The following is a 15988-nucleotide window of genomic DNA, read 5'->3' as shown; positions in this document are numbered from 1 at the left end:
TCCTCTTCCTTCCTTCATTCTCCTCTGGGCCCTCAGGTCACCCAGTGAGCATGCTCAAGCACAGGTCTCTCCATGACAAAGGCAGGCCGAATGTCCCTTTCCTAATAAATCATGGGGACATTAACAAATATGTGCCTTGCGAAGAAAAGAGCCCAACAGCTCCCATCCCTGTGGGGATCTTTAACTCTGATAGCATACAGCTTTGATTAGGGAGGGACAATAACACTGTGATGGCTGAAAGTTCACCCCTGTGGCGTGGATGCTTAAAAAAATAAATAAAATAATCAGTATTCATTTACCTGGAAAAATTTAAATATCAATGTTTTAAAGCCTAGACAAAATTAAGGCTTAAAGTGTTAAATTAAAATGAAATCAGAATGTTCTGCAAAGTATTTAGATTTAAGGACTCCTTCAAGGTATAAAAAAAGAGGTTTAAAAAAGCTATAAGAAATGTATATCTTACTATTTTGGTCTCATATTTAGGTATACATCTTGATTATTTCTCTCCAAGCAAATTAAAGGGCTAATCTGAAAGAATCTAAACCCATTGGTGTATAAAAGATGCTGTTAGCTCAAAATCAACATCATCTTCCTCTTCACTACTGCAGACAAGATGAACAGATCAGTAACACAAGATGCTTGTCTTATTTTAAATGAGAAAGCATTAAATTCCGAAGGAACTAAGCTGTTTCCTTTTTAATTGATAAAAAGCTTTTCATATTCTGTGTTGATCAGCAGTTAACGGTTCTTATCGAAGGATTTGGTAAGTGGTTTTCCACTTTTAATAAAAAGAAGTTCATGTTGATGCGGGTTTAAAAAAATTTTTTTTTTCTTTATTAAAAAGTTTACATTTATGTAAAAAAAAAAAAGATTTCTACCTTGAAATCTGCACAAAAAACACATTTTAAAAACAAATGAAAGTATAGCAGACTGGAAATAAGTGTCCTATTTGATTAGAATACAGTCCCTGAATATCTGTGTTGTTTCTGTGTAGACCTGTGTATAGTGCTTAGTCTTGTCCAAGGTTGTCTTGGAAAAGAGTTTGTACATCTGAGAGGAAGGCTTTGGGTAAAATGAAGGTTAGTTAACAAAGAAAGTGACACTAAAATTCTGTCTGGCATCTCTCAACAAAATATGACGACCCCTTTCTGTTCGGATATGCCTCCTAACTTACAAAAAATGATCTGAAGAGGTTCATGAATGATTTATATTTGTGCCCCATGTTCTCTGGTCACCCTGCTAATCTTTGAAAGATAAGACAACCGGTGAAATCATGTGAGCATTAATGTATGATAAACCACTACCATGCAGCATTTGGTGGATGTTTACATAGAAAAACAGTAAAACAGGAAATAGAGGTTGGAGTCTGATGTACTAATTACAACCGTGTGTGAAACATGCTGAGAATAGAATATATGTATAGCACTTTGGTGAAAATAAAAACACAAACAAATAAAAATGTTTTTTTATTTATTATGTGAAATACTCAAAAAATTTTATTTTAATTTTGTTGTATTCAGTTCAATGGAGTTTATTTATATAGCGCCAATTCACAACACATTTCATCTCAATGCACTTTACAGAGACAATTATTCGCATAATTTAGTTATGTAATTTAGTTTATCCAAACTGTAAAAACATAAAGGTACCACCCTCCTAGGCTGGATTTTTACAAATAACAACTTTAAACTGAAAGGATGAACATTTTAAGTAGTTTGCTCATCAGCTCCATCATTGCAGAAAACAGATTAGGGTTTTAGAGGGTCATTAGGGACCCTACAGTTTACTGTAAACAGTCCCTATAAAACAAATGGAAATGGACTATAGCTTCAGGGCTTTGTCCTCCTTTAGGAGCATCCACACAGCACTCACAGAGTTAAAGGAGGCACTGGGAAACATTTCATATTCATAGGAGACTACTGCCACCACGTGAATGAAATAATTGGCCTTTAGTGGACTTAAGCTGCAAGCTATAGTATGTGTTTTAGCCCTAAGGCCTCAAACGTTCTGCCTGAGTGTATGTTTAGAGCAGTGGTTCTCAAACTTTTTCTGTCATTCCCCACTTTGGACAAGGGGGAATTTTCAAGCCCCGCCTGTCCCCATCGCCCCAACACAATGCTAATGAAATATTCAACAATCTTAAAATGTTCCAATTTTATTGAAGTAACAAGTAGTATCTAAATACAAATCTACATCAAATAACAGCAAGCTCAAAAATAAAGAAAATAAAAATGCAGCTGTGTCAAAATTTGTATCAAGCTCAAAGATAGAAAAAATTAAAGTGCCACTCTGCAATCTGTTAATAAAAGAAAAGAAGTGAAATCCATCTGGCAAGACAGTTTATCCCTGCATTAGTGGCTGCAATGAGCCTGTTTTGCATTGCAGTTTCTCAAAACGGGGTTGCAGGCTTGATACTGCCACTCTCAAGTCATGCTCAATGTTCTGCTGAGATCTGTATTTTGTTTTCATTGAAGCAGCAGCTGAAAAGCCCATCTCACAGAGATATGATGTGGCAAAGGGAAGAAGAATGCACACAGCTCTCTGCCCGATGAGTGGATACTCGCTCTCCACTCCTAACCAGAAACATGAACATGTGGCTGTGTGAATCAAACGCCGTTATTTATTTAAGATAAAATATTTCAAATTCAGTTATTTATGATCAACCTGCGCCGTCAATCCCGGCGCATGTGCGCTTTATTTGCAGTCTGGTCGCAAAAGTTAAACATGCTGTGTCTCTGCTCTGACTGCAGCGCTGATAGGGACTCCTGCGATAGCGGGGGAGAACGGGGTTGGGACGGGGGAGGCGCCCCACGGCAGCACCTGCCGCTGGAGGACAAGAAAAGGAACGATACGTGCTTTCACGTAAGAGTCTCCAAAAGGCGCTAGATTTGTTTTTTTGAAAAAGAGTCGCTGGAGGGGTCTGAAATATAGCGACAAAGTCGCTGAGTTGGCAACACTGGGGCGCGAAAGTTTATTCTGTTACAAATAATATGCCGACGTCACGTCAATCATTATTTTGGCACTTCAGTTCCAGGTGAAATTTTTCTCATATCTAATGTTCTTTTAATTAGACTGCATGTAGGCTAGTAATGATTACTTTGTGGGTTTGATTGGTCTAAAAAGCGGCAACATACAGCTATAAGGACAGTTTGCTCTCACACATTCTACATTTATAGTCACACACACACACACACACACACACACCGGAACTTGGCGCGCCCCACCTGTCACGTCTCAATTCCCCACCAGTGGGTCGCGCCACACACTTTGAGAACCGCGGGTTTAGAGGGAAGACATCAGCCTGAAATGGTAGTTTCTCTCTGAACACCTGAAGTAACATCCGGGTATTTTGGGGTAAAGGTGATGGAGAGGGTCTCTCTTTGTTCTTTCTCAGGTTTTGTCAGATTAAATGAATACCAAAAGTTTATTTCTTATTCGTTTTTTTTAAAACACGCATCAGCCCCGAGGTTTTGAAAGGCCAGAGGGTGCTGGACCGGGTGCCGTCTTAGCCCCTGAAGAGGATCCTTTTGCTGAGCTCATCCCACTAATTACCTCACCACTACACTGTAGAAGGAGCACTCCTGCTAATCAGGCTGAACTGAAAACAAGGCTGGACAGGAAAAAAAAAGAGGGAAACACGGATGGACCAGAGATGAAAGGATGGACAGCCTTTCAGTGGAAATGAGTGGCTCAATTTTAAAGCCTTGCTATTTTGAAAGCTTGGATGGTTTCAGAAAAATCTTTCACTATGCAAAACATGTGCAATTCCTTAAGAAACTCTCATTAATAACATATAAAGAAGCAGCCACAAAGTCCTGATGTTTACAATCTGCAATTATTTCTTAGAACAATGTGCACTTACATTATATACTTTTTATGATATCATTATGATATCATATCTTATGACCAGCTATTGCATCAAGTTAGAAAAATAAAAATTTCTAAGAATGCTCTTAAATCAAAATTTGACAGGTGCCATTTTCTACGCATGATATTATGCTATTTCTTTATATCCAAAACAGTCAAAGAAATATAACTTCTGCATATCTGGGACCGAATAGACTGACCAGAGGACACACAAAAAAAGAAATTGTTGATTGTAAATAAAAATCCCTGTAAATTTCAGGGTTGAGTCGACAAAGAAGGTCAGCTAGCCAGACATGAACTAAAGCAATAACACTCAGACTCAAACATAATTTAACACTGATGAAAAAATGGAAATGAGAAATGTAAGACACAAAGGTGATTACACAATTAAAAATAACATCGTAATAAAAAAAACAAACACATTCAAATGTCAATGAAAGCAATAGTAGGATTTAAATTAACTGAACGGCAAAAGCAACATGCCTCTGAAATGGCAGACAACATGATGCCAGCCAGCAAAGGTATTAGTTCGCTCTAGATTACCAAATGATTTAGTAACAAAAAAAAGGTAAATAAACTTGAATAAGGTTTTTGCCATTAAATAATTGCCAAATTGAAATTTCTGAACTTTCTATTTATTTTAAAAATAATAGAAATGTAGCTATATAACAAATTTGTGACAATATTTATAACAGTAAATGATAACATACATCATTAGGAATCAGTTGTAATGGAAACAAGAGCTTTCCAAAGGTTCCTAGGTCTGCATTGAATGTTTAATAACTGGCACTGAGGGAATGCACATGTTATCTTGGCTGTTCTCATATTTTGAATAATTGGCAACAAGGGGTTAATCTCTGTGATTATGCACAAATTAAAACCATACATAAAGTAAAGATATTAAAAAATTATTGTCCCTCCTGAGAGAACTTTAACAGCTTCACATTGGCTGGCAAATAGATGCACACAATTACAAATAAAAAAGGTTTTAAAAAAAGGTTTTATTTCAAGGTATAGTTAAGGATTTTTGTGAATTTTGGAAAAGACCCACCCTCTTCACTTAAAAAAAATCCACATGGCGAACCCTGCACCAGCTCCAAAGAGGGAACGCCTATTAAACGCATGCGAGAGCGTGCACAAGCCAATTTCTCATCGAGCACGCACCGTTTAAAAGTTGCTGTTTGCATCACTCACATAGCTTACTTTTCAAAAGAAGATTTGGAATTTTTCCACCATATCAGACTCATCACCAGTAAGTGAAAATGGGGACGAGCACGTAGGGCGGCCTTATGTAAACATATCACCAGAATGATTGACAATTAGGAGGACCACTCATTTTGATGATCCACCCGGAAAAAGAAGATCCTCCACTATACCTTTAAGGATGCAAAATACTACCGCAAATATCAGACATTGGTCGTTCACCAATAGTGACTGTTACTATTAGTGAACTCACCAAAAAGGAAATGTTTTTGTGACAAACAGGTAAGGATAATCCCTGCAGAAGAGGGTCATGCATGAGTCCGACACGGTAGAAGTCTATGGTGATGATGCTCTTTGCAATAACTGCACAGTACAGTCATTTAATTAAGGCAAAATAAGAAACAGTTGGTTTAAAGAAGCACTTATTGACACAAATTTATATTTAATACGTTATTGTTTGCCAGGTATAGAAATATGCAGGGATCCTCAAAAATCAAGTTATATAGTCTCTTTCCTTCTATCTTTAAAACGGAAAGCAAATAATTACAGAGGGAGAAATAGATGTCTTTTTTTTCTTTCCGAGAACTCCTAAAGGACAAAAACGTAATTTTCCTTTAAGTTTCAAATTTTCTTTTAGTTAATTTGTGTGTTGTATTTTTACTGGGGGTTTTATACCTGATGTCTATTCTATTTTTTTTCCTATTTTAATTTCAATTTTATTGTCAGTTGGTATATGTAAATTTTATAGACCTTCGTTATCTTAAAGCGTTTTACAAATACAGGTTGTGGTAAAAAAAAAAAAAAAAAAAAAAAACATACCCCGAAGAATTCTACAAAATTGGGACAAAATTTTGTATTATTTTACAATTTGTATTGCTTTAATTAGAAACAAAATTAAGTATAAAGATCTGATGTGTCTTTACAATAAAAAAGCAGGGGAATGATAAGCTTTCATAGCAACAAGTTTAAATGTCTCTTATTTTCACAACATTGTAGGAACTTAAAATTGTGTCTCATAGTTGTCTTTCGTTCTTTTGTCTCTTATTTCAGTGACCACACACAAACTTCCCCATCCTTTCAGTGATCCAACTCTTCAGACACACCTGCTAACAGAGCAGTTCCCTCTGCTCCTGATGCTCAAACACACACAGATACGCACAGAGAACTGGTCTTAATTACTGTCTTTTGTCCTCTCCGTAATCCTTGACATCCTATTGTTGGTCACACGTGCCCGCTCCTTCATTATTCTCAGCCTCCCCGGCCCCTATAAAACCACCCCTGAACCTCTCCTGGAAGAAGCAAGGGGCAAAAGTGTGCTGCACCACAAAAGGGAACAGAGAGAGGGATGCAATTAGCCCCCGGTGACAGTCAGGCCCGACGTAGGCCGGGAAGCATGGCACACAATGGGACAAAGTTTCATACAAGACCTTAATGCAAACAGAGGAGTGTGCAGCTTTTGTGTTTGGAGCTGGTCTAATCAAGGGCCTTTTTGTGACTGAGGAACAAGTGGTGATTCGTTTTACTTATTAGTTAGTCATTAATTGGGGAGCGTTACTGCAGAGGCATCAGGGGAGATGGTGATTTATACAAGCTGGATGAAAAAAGAAATCATCAGCACGGTGAGCCTTTAATTGAATCCCTTGCTAGTCATTCAGAGATCGCTCTGTCAATGATTACACAGAGATCAATGAACACAGGGCAATTAGGATCTGGGATGAAATGAACACAAAGTGGGTTTTTTTGCCGTAAAGTGCTCAGAACAAAATATTTTTAACAAATTCTCCCATCTCTACTTAAACCTTCCAGTGCTCTCTCATATGTTATTGTTTAGTCTGCCAGCTCCCATGGTTTCCACCTCTGATGAGTCTCTCCTGCAGGGCCCCACATCAATGATCGGCAGGCTTAAATCCACTCTGTTGCTGTTCTGAATCGATCCTGTGATCTAGCCAACAGATCCATGAAGGAGGCCTCCAGTAATTGAGTTGCTTTGCCACTGTTGGGGTTTTCAGTTCAAAACACAAATACCTTAAACCTAGAGCGTGCTCCACTGCAGGATCCTCGCATCTCTCAGTGTTGCCTTTTCGTGTGCCCTGGGAAATGTCATCCCTGCGCTAATTAAGAACTGTAAAGCAGGTTGGGATTGCAGTTGTTGGTTTGAGCCCCAGAGGGGGATCAGCATTCAGGGTGTCCAGTGTAGTGTGTGATTAGAGAGAGAGATGGGAGGGAAGCTTCAGCCGACACAAAAAGCTGCTAATACAAACATAACATGAAGTTAAATCCTTCACATCAACATAGAGGATAAGATAAATAAGATATGTTAATCTCACCATGAAGATGCATCATTCCTTGAAGAAGTTGGTGAAAGTCTGATAGGGGGATAGACAGTGTCTGGGAATGGAAAAAGTGTGAGAATCAGAAAATACATAAAAACATAAATCTTAATGGATTCCTGAAACTATAATAACTTAAGGGTGTTAATAAATATCTATGTAACAGTGTGCACACAACATGAAATCATATCTTAAGTCTAATGAAGTGGCATATTCAACCTTTCGATTACTGTGAATATTTGAGCAGATAAACAATAAGGAGATCCATCAACAATAAGAAGAAAGTTTTAATCAAACATTTCAGCAAAACTGATGCTGATACCCAGCTATAAGCAAGTTGGAATCATCCGACGCACAAATATCACCAGTGAGCCATGCTGGCAGTGGGATTTTTCAAAGATTTTTCAAATGTCACCCAAGCAAGAACAGGAACCAGACCGGTCATATTTTGAATTTTTTGTAAGGTTATAATCCCCTGCTTCAAGTCAAATATCCTGTTTTTATTTATTTTGGACCAAATAAACAAAGAGGGAGTCGAAATATTTTCACTTTTCAGGTTTCACGTGTGTTTGTTTGTTTTTCCATTCAAATATTTCTGATTACCAACAAAATTTTAATGATAAACGCAGACAACAAAAATAAATATGAAACATCATTTTCAAAATAAGACTTCAATGAATCGAGAACATCTATCTAAACTCGCCTGTAACCTATCCAAACCAATAAACAAAATAACATAAGCCTCCATGAACATAACTGGTTGTTCAAGCATGATATTTTTCACCTCGGACCTAAAACTAATTAAATACACATTCCAACAATTCAAAAGCAATTTCATTCATTGTGAATAGCACAATCATCAAACTGTCTGCTTCAGTGACACAGTGATAGTATTTTATTCCACCCAAACCTGATGATAAAAGTAGCATGTTGAGCTGATATATTCCCATATGCATGCTGCAGAGGGCTGCAGTGCATAGTGCCCTCGCAGATACAGGACACTCGCCTCCTTCAGCTATCATTTAAACTATAGAGTTAGCAGCTTCACAGGAGTACACAGGGGTTGGGTGTCATTGTGCTGCAGCTGCTTACAACCTGAGCACTTTCTCTGAAGAAATCTATTTTTCACAATGTGCTTATACAATTGGAATGGTATGGCAGGAATACTTCAGTGGTTTTGGAATTGGTAATACCAGAGTATATCCTAAACGTGGTATCAGGCCCATTCCTAGTCCAGAGAGCTAAAAGATTCTACGTGCCAAGTAGTGGCTGCTGTTACTGCAATCCAACAAAAAAAACCTAATGAGCTCATCATTTCAGTCTCACAGGGCACCTCTGTTTTGGCTGTAAAATATCGAGAACAATTATGGCGATTGTTGGTGACTTCCACCTGTCTGTGTCTCATTAGAAGCACCATGGCGTTGGGTTATTCTTTTTGTTGCTGTTGTTTTTATGTGTGTCTGTAGGAGCCTGGATGAATTGTCTATTTTCAGGTTATTGGTTGGACCGTCTATCTGGTTGTATTTCAGCAGCTGATTAACTTTGCCCTGATTAATGTTAGACTGAGGCAAGGAAAAAGAAAAAAAAGACAGAGTGATGACTGTAACCCTGTCATCCCTCAGGTACTGTCTTCATAAATCTGTACTTTATAAATGGAGTGCAGAGGTTCTCTATCTTGCACGAAGACAAACTCTGTAGACCCCTGGCTCCTCTTCTCTCTCCTCTCCTTCACGTTCCCTCTTCCTTTAATTATCGTGTTCATGCTTGGCGGGCACCGAGGACTTGATTAAGCCTGCCGTGTGCAGTTCCAGTCTCTACCCTGCTGATGAATGAGTCCAAAGCTTATTAACTTACTCGTTTAGATCAATAGGGTGCCGGGCCTGAACACAGCAAGGACAGAAGAGGAAACTGCTGTATTGCTGGCCTCCATCCTGACAGCTGGGTGGAAATCAACAAACACAATGATTAGAATGTGTGACTAATGCTAGACAGCGATTTACTGAATAGCCTCCGATTACAGAAACAAGAGAGCTTTTTTCTTAGCATGCATGTAAAGTTTGCATAAAGGTGAATAGCTTATAAAAAGTGGTGGTGTTTCTCTCTTTTTATTCTAAAGATTTCTTGATAAGAATAATCACTTAAGTAGAAAAAATGGTGAAGCTGGTAGTAAAACGACTTTCTGACCACTCAGCAGGGCAAAGTATTTGGCAGATACGGATGATAGATTGACTCTACAGTGTTAATATTTCAGTAATAGAACAAACTTTGCTTGCCAAAAACTTTAAAATGGGAAGAAGCAGCAGTAGATGAGTTTGGGTGTGTATGCATGAGGAAAGCGGTAAGCCCTTTTCACCTAAAGGGAGGGAGCCTCTCAGCACCACCATAGCCTTTGTTAATCAGAGGCTTATCATCACAGTTGTTTTGGGCTGAAGTAGAGCACCCAGCATGTGAGAAATCTAAGCAGCAATTAAAAGATTTTGTTTAAAGGCGAAATCCCAACCGGTCATTTCTGTAAAAGATCCCTTTCTGCATCTTGGAGCCAGAATAAAATACATTTTCCTGATTATACTAAATGATTTTGGGTATTTAGTTTGTTTTAATGTAAAACATGTAAGTTCTGCAGTGTTGTGGTGTGTCTATAGGACAACAACAACAAAAAAACTGAGGGTGTAACAAGGACAACGAAAAACAGAGACAAGAAGAAACTAACTAATTAACTAAAACTGTTTTGATTTTTAGCATTCCTTAATGACCCTGGTTGTATAATGCAAGGCCTTATGAGCTGCTACAGCAGGTATGGGTGCAGGAAAAGGTGGACTCAGTGCAGGATTGTATAATGAGCCCTGCTTCCACTCTGCTGGATGCTGTGCAGAGGATGTGTGATTGCAGGGGTGGGCCGCTCTGCTGGGAAGAGCCCTCAAAGTTGATGCCTGTACCATTAACATGACTCTGTTTCAGAAAATTGATCTGCTGCTGCTGGAGCTTCCATAGCCAATATGGCAGGAAAGTGGTGTTAAAGAGGCAGGACACATGGGTCTAAAATGGTTAAAGGAGGTGTGCTAACACCACAGTACAACGAAGGACTGCTTGGTTTTTATTGGATCCTTACATAGATAAATATAAGGATCTATGAGTCTGATGCTATTTTACCTTGATTCTTATGACATGAATGACTTCATTGACTTCAATTTTGCTCTATAAAAATATGGCAGAATTCTAGATTTATCTAACATGATGGAATATAAAACGCTAACTTTGGTCTTACTTTAAGCAGTATCAAAGAACTTTCAGTTTTAGCTAATTTTGGGTCCCCAGTGGGAAAAGGCTGTATTCTTTTGCCTGAAGGAAGACAGCATTTCTCATGAGGACCAGCACATAACATGGCAAAATCCTGATTTTCCCCGTCCCCTGCAGTTGGATTGAACTGCATTTCCGTTTCCAGTGGCGGTGTAAACGATGATTAGCGATGACGTCACGATCTTAGCACTGATGACTGGCATGATTACTCATTTCATTCACATGCCTAGCTCTGCCCTCATTACCTTTCATATGATCCACCTCCTTCATCCTATTTAACCAGCCTTGAACCAGTCATCAGTGACAGATTATTCGAGCCTAGTGATGGCCAAATTAAGCCTCATAAAGCATAGAAGCTTTCGATCCTAATGCTTTGTCTAAAGGTTCATTACCAGAAATAATCCTTTTAAAATGTTGACTTTCTGCTGCAATTATTTTACATGATGCCGTGGACTGCTGTCTATTCATTACTTATATTCTGGAACACTTTACATCTAAATTGTGTTTTTCTGTGACTCCTTGAGATCCTTTATAGTTAGCCGCGCACAAAAATTCATTCTTCCAACAGCATTCAGTTTGTTTCTCCAATGTGAGAATGTCATTGCTTATCAATCAACTAAATTTCAAATTTCTAGTGGGTAACTATTTGGGTGTTAGTTATTTTTATCAAAAAGTAGGTCTTTTTCACAGTGTCTGGTTTGGAACGGTTTCTTCATCATTATTTAGACAGTTTAAACAATAAATTATTAAATTGATAATTTCATTGAGATAGATAAATAGGTTCTAATAATTTTAGGTAAAAATGTCATACTCAGGCTGGTGTCTGTTATTTGTGTATTGATGAGGTGTTATTACTGTAGACCAGCTCCACACAACACAACAGACACTTCACCTGAAAAACTAGACAAACTTATATGTCCAATGACACAAAGTAATTGCTAGTGATGAAATCTTCATTAATTACTGTGCAACACACTTTATTAAACCATGTTTCGAGCAGTAATTTCAAAGTCTCCCTTTATTCAGCCAAATCCACTCTTCTCTCAGATAATTCTGTTATGATGCTCTCAGATCTCCACTATTGTACAAACAAACTACCTACAACAACCCATGGAGCAGCATGTTTTATTGCGCTTTTATTCTGAAATCTGACATGCAAAATGAAGCAGTGACGTGATAACAGTAATGCTAGGCATTGTTTGTTACCGGTCACGTGGTTTGACGACACAAGCATCAAAGCGGGGCTTCATTAGATGAGCCCTTTATTTACTCGGCACACGCTTCAGAGCATGGCTTTAGATGTCCCATCAAAATTCAAGCCTTTGGTTAGAGTTCACTAGCATACCTGATTGTTTCTGATTGTCTGATCCTGACCCGTTCTGCCTCTGAGCCTGCTTGTCCCCATTCTGATTTTAACGCTGATCCGTTTGCCTAACCTGTCCTCAGACTCCTGCTGCATTCTGGCTGTGTAACGAACCTGGAACTGACTCCTGACACCGTTCTGGATTTCCCTTTGGTTCCTCTGATCTCCTGGCTCTATATCCTGAGCTCATCCTCAACACCGGTTTTAGCTTTGCCCTCTGAAAACCCCTATCTTCCTTTATCTGTTCGGTTCTGATGTCTGCCTGTTCTCCTGCCTCTGAGACTTCCAATGTCTGGGACTCTCTGGGCAGCTTCTGCCATGCCTTGTTGGCAGCTGACCGGCTGGAAACAACCTCACCCTCTCGGCAAGGACTGAACTTTAAGACTAGGTTATTGAGTCACGTTCATTATCACCCTCTGCCAGATGGACATGGTTACTTACCTATTGTCTTCTGCTGCAGAGGTTCATGCCTTAGAAGTTCTTTACATTTCCATCTTAAATAAACATTTTGTGAAACCTATCTGTCTCTCTGCCTCAAAAAACTGTGTCCTTTTATTCTGAGACTGACATATGAGATAATGAATCTAATTTTGGTGAAACAATGTGAGATGATGATGTTGAAAATAAGAAATGTTAACTTTGGTTAATGTCCGTATTCCTGCACCACTTTATCATTCCCTTCCACACCCACCCTGCCACCTCCACCCAACACGTCAACGATTGATGTGATGGCAAATAAATCTATCCTTATGTTTGATAATTTCGCAGTAAACACACCAATAGATCCCAGGGAAATTGAGTCACATCGACTTTAGTCTTTATAACGAATGGGGAAGGAGCAAAGTTACATATACCGTAAAGCAATGTGTTTGTGTGGCAGGGTTACTGCCACCCTCCTCAACGTCGCTTAGTGCCGGTGATACAGAGATATAGACCCCCTAGGGCCATGACAGAGGTCTCATTCAAGTAGTTGTAAGTCGACATATAATCACAAAAGTCATGAGAACATTTTATGAAGGTTGAAAACGTGGTTTAACATGGAGTTACATCTTAAAGCAACCTCAACAGATGCAAACTTGGGTCACCAGCAAAAAGCCTGAAGGTACATTAGGAATAGGATTTAGAAATGATGCCAAATTCATGAGGATCCAACTAACAGGGTAATATTTACTTCAGACTTTCATTATAAAAACATTTGGGAAATCTTGGGTCACCTAAATATAATAAGATAATTCTACATCAACCTTCTGTGTGTGTCAAAGCTTGGAAGGGGTTGAATCATGCTGTGGTGTGTCTTTCCTACCGTATACTGCAGATACACTATATTGCCAAAAGTATTTGCTCACCCATCCAAATTATTGGAATCAGGTGTTCCAATCACTTCCATGGCCACAGGTGTATAAATTCAAGCACCTAGGCATGCAGACTGTTTTTACAAACATTTGTGAAAGAATGGGTCGCTCTCAGGAGCTCAGTGAATTCCAGCGTGGAACTGTGATAGGATGCCACCTGTGCAACAAATCCAGTCGTGAAATTTCCTCGCTCCTAAATATTCCACAGTCAACTGTCAGCTGTATTATAAGAAAATGGAAGTGTTTGGGAACGACAGCAACTCAGCCACGAAGTGGTAGGCCACGTAAACTGACGGAGCGGGGTCAGCGGATGCTGACGCGCATAGTGCGAAGAGGTCGCCAACTTTCTGCAGAGTCAATCACTACAGACCTCCAAACTTCATGTGGCCTTCAGATTAGCTCAAGAACAGTGCGCAGAGAGCTTCATGGAATGGGTTTCCATGGTCGAGCAGCTGCATCCAAGCCATACATCACCAAGTGCAATGCGAAGCGTCGGATGCGGTGGTGTAAAGCACGCCGCCACTGGACTCTAGAGCAGTGGAGACGCGTTCTCTGGAGTGACGAATCGCGCTTCTCCATCTGGCAATCTGATGGACGGGTCTGGGTTTGGCGGTTGCCAGGAGAACGGTACTTGTCTGACTGCATTGTGCCAAGTGTAAAGTTTGGTGGAGGGGGGATTATGGTGTGGGGTTGTTTTTCAGGAGCTGGGCTTGGCCCCTTAGTTCCAGTGAAAGGAACTCTGAATGCTTCAGCATACCAAGACATTTTGGACAATTCCATGCTCCCAACTTTGTGGGAACAGTTTGGAGCTGGCCCCTTCCTCTTCCAACATGACTGTGCACCAGTGCACAAAGCAAGGTCCATAAAGACATGGATGACAGAGTCTGGTGTGGATGAACTTGACTGGCCTGCACAGAGTCCTGACCTCAACCCGATAGAACACCTTTGGGATGAATTAGAGCGGAGACTGAGAGCCAGGCCTTCTCGTCCAACATCAGTGTGCGACCTCACAAATGCGCTTCTGGAAGAATGGTCAAAAATTCCCATAAACACACTCCTAAACCTTGTGGACAGCCTTCCCAGAAGAGTTGAAGCTGTTCTAGCTGCAAAGGGTGGACCGACGTCATATTGAACCCTATGGATTAGGAACGGGATGTCACTTAAGCTCATATGTGAGTCAAGGCAGGTGAGCAAATACTTTTGGCAATATAGTGTATGAGTATCAAAAATAAACAATGTATGTAACCCCAAAATTTAAAAGAGGTGTTCTATATTGTATTTTATTTCACCTGAATTATTTATCCTACAGCACAAATTAACGTTAGAAAAGGACAAAATAACTTGCCTTAAACTGGTTAGCTATAAATATTTTAATAAAATAAAAGTTAAAACACACATCACCCTGGGTATCTGCCAGTATGTCCAAAAAGTTAAGACCACCAATGATTTTCAGCTTTAGATATTAATAATGAGTAGACATTGAACCGTTTTTTGTATATTTCATATGTTTATAGCACGAGCAACACCATTTGAGGTGTATCATTGAGTTGGTTAAATAAATGCATGCTGCAGTATGTTTTAGATGCTTGGACAAATTTAGAACTATACAATTACTTTGTGATGTAAAACCCTGGCTGTTTTTTTTATAGAACAATTGATGTTTTGTAATAATGCATTCTTTAAAAATGATTAAAGGCATGATTAGTGGAGAAGATTCATGCTGTAGTGCATATTTCAACCTCATTAGATTGTTTTTTTTCCCATCACAAATGTAGTCTGGATAAATTCTTGCTGCCCTCTGCAGTTTTCTTCTCATAAAAAGCACTTTGTCAAAGATATAGACCGACTCTTACCGTATCTTGAGCCATCTCTGTGACTTCTATTACGCATGTCAATAACAGCTGCATCAATAAGCAGAGATGTATAGTTTATGTCTCACCATTTTTTTTTTCTGTCGTCCAACTAAAACAAACCAATTTATTTCACCAAACAGTATTTATGCAGTTGCATTACTGAAATGTCTATTGCTATGAGGGAATGGATAATGCCTCAATAAAGATTTTTTGCCTCCCCTAATTAATTGTTCCGGTGTTATTGGATGAATCAATGACCATCAAGAGATTGTCTGTGGCCAAGATGAATCTCATGTGTTGGAGATTGTTAGAAAAGTATAAACAGATCAATCGAGTTCCACTTTATATCCTTAGAAATAGCTTAGGTATCTGTTCTGACTGATGTCAGAGTGTGTGTGGGGCCGACGTTCCGCCATGAAACCAGAGCCGTAACGCAAGCCCATTTAGCATATGGCATTTTTTACCACGGAGAGGTAAACACAGTGGGGAGGCCAGGAGAGTAGTAAAACACACTGTTCAGGATGGATCTCCCTGTGGACCCACACACAAGGCGAACACACACAGAGGACACAAAGCAATGACAAGACGAGGTCATTTTGATCAATAATGGCGGGTCTTAAAATTTGGTGCAAGTCCTCTTTCTGTTTAAACAGGGAGTGACACTTCAGATCACGGTATATTCTCAATTCTTTCCAGAAATGCAAGATTTCTTTTCACTCTTCA

The sequence above is a fragment of the Cyprinodon tularosa genome, unplaced genomic scaffold (genome assembly GCF_016077235.1).
Source record: "Cyprinodon tularosa strain WSP-4 unplaced genomic scaffold, ASM1607723v1 ctg245, whole genome shotgun sequence".
Lineage (NCBI taxonomy): Eukaryota > Metazoa > Chordata > Actinopteri > Cyprinodontiformes > Cyprinodontidae > Cyprinodon > Cyprinodon tularosa.
The sequence above is the reverse complement of the archived record's forward strand: the minus strand, read 5'-3'. Positions refer to the sequence as shown.